This window comes from Gracilinanus agilis, unplaced genomic scaffold, assembly GCF_016433145.1.
Source record: "Gracilinanus agilis isolate LMUSP501 unplaced genomic scaffold, AgileGrace unplaced_scaffold8505, whole genome shotgun sequence".
In the NCBI taxonomy this organism is placed as follows: domain Eukaryota; kingdom Metazoa; phylum Chordata; class Mammalia; order Didelphimorphia; family Didelphidae; genus Gracilinanus; species Gracilinanus agilis.
In genome coordinates, this window is record NW_025399303.1 from 2,730 (window position 1) to 4,354 (window position 1,625).

The following is a 1,625-nucleotide window of genomic DNA, read 5'->3' on the forward strand; positions in this document are numbered from 1 at the left end:
GGGAGATGCCAACTCTGCCCTTCCAGCTCCAGGGCCCAAATTCCTTCCACTGCACCTGCCCGGCTCCTAGACTCGGGCAACGGGTCAAGTACCAGATCACCGAGGATGCCGGAGGGGCCCGGAGAGGGGCATGGGTGGGACCCTGTCCTCAGAGTTCTCTCTTCTTTCCTCTGACAAAGAACCCGAAGTGGCTGGCTGGGGTCCAGCGGTTCTTCTTTCCTTCCTTCCTTCCTTCATCGGGGAAGACCTGGAGCGGGGTCCTGGGTAGGCTCCAGGGGCTAAGACTGTAATCCCAGGAGGCAGGTAGGCTGCACTTCCTCTTGTGGCTGATAGATTGTATCAGGAGTGAATGGTGTTGACTTGGCCACCCAGGGCAGACATCCTGCCGAGTTCCTAGAAAGTTTTGTATAAACTACCGTCCTTATCTCACTGGCAGCAAAGTCTCGTTAAGTAAATATTGATCTTTGCAGAGCAGCCTCCTGGCTTTGGCCAGCTTCTCACCATTTCCCCTACCTGATCTAGTGGAAAGTGTGCCCACGCCAGGGGCCAGGCGGAAGATGAGAGAGGCCTAAGATAACGGCTAGGGGCAGCTTAGTGGTCCAGAGGCCTGAAGTCAGAAAGAATGGAATTCAAATCCAGCCTCAGACACTAGCTGTGTAACCTTATGGGGACAAGCCACTTAATCTCTGTTTTGCCTCAGTTTCCTCAACTACAAAATGGGTATAACAACAGTCCAGGAACGTGAGGGTCAAATGAGATAACTGTAAAGTACTTGGCTCAGTGCCTGACACATAGTAGGCGCCGTATAAATGCTAGCTTTCATAACAATTATTATAATTACTATTGACTGCCAAGCAGTGTGACCTCGGGCAAGCCACCAATGGCTAGAGAAATTGTTCCTTCATCGGTAAAGTGGGATCCTCTGAACTGGGGAAATGGGTGCTCGCTTCGGCAGCACATATACTAAAACTGGAACGATACAGAGAAGATTAGCATGGCCCCTGTGCAAGGATGACACACGAATTCGTGAAATGGGGAAATGGAAAGAATAAAATGTGGTATTTCCAGGGGGCAGTTGGGTAGCTCAGTGGATTGAGAGCCAGGCCTAGAGACGGGAGGTCCTAGGTTCAAATCCGGCCTCAGACACTTCCCAGCTGTGTGACCCTGGGCAAGTCACTTAACCCCCATTGCCTAGCTCTCACCACTCCTCTGCCTTGGAGCCAATATACAGTATTGACTCCAAAATGGAAGGTGAGGGTTTTAAAAAAATGTGGTATTTCCTGAGAGAGAGGTCATCCAATCCAACTCCATCACTTAACAGAAGAGAGTGCAGACAATCTGAGAAGCGATGGACTTGGCCAAGGACAAACACTCAGCTCCCAAAGAAGAGGCACAGTTTGAACCCAGTGGAGGAAGTCAACCAGCCTCCTTGGAGTCCGCAGAGCCAGGCTGGGTCCTGCCTGGGCCTCTTTTTACCTCGGTGGTCTGTGCCAAGTAATTGAAACTCTCTACATTCCAGCTTCCTCGTTTGGAGAAAAGGACGGTTGGGCTAGAATGATCTCTAAAGTCTTTCCTGGGTATAAATCTATTATTCAGGGACTCCAGAACTTTTGGCTAGGCCATAG

At 50.6% G+C, this 1,625-nt stretch overlaps 1 non-coding gene across 1 annotated transcript; it reads left to right on the forward strand.

Annotated features, from left to right (window-relative positions):
- The first annotated feature begins 939 nt into the window (after positions 1 to 939).
- Positions 940 to 1,046, forward strand: LOC123256685. Its single transcript, XR_006506855.1, has one exon. It is a non-coding gene; the product is annotated as a U6 spliceosomal RNA (small nuclear RNA).
- Positions 1,047 to 1,625: the final 579 nt, after the last annotated feature.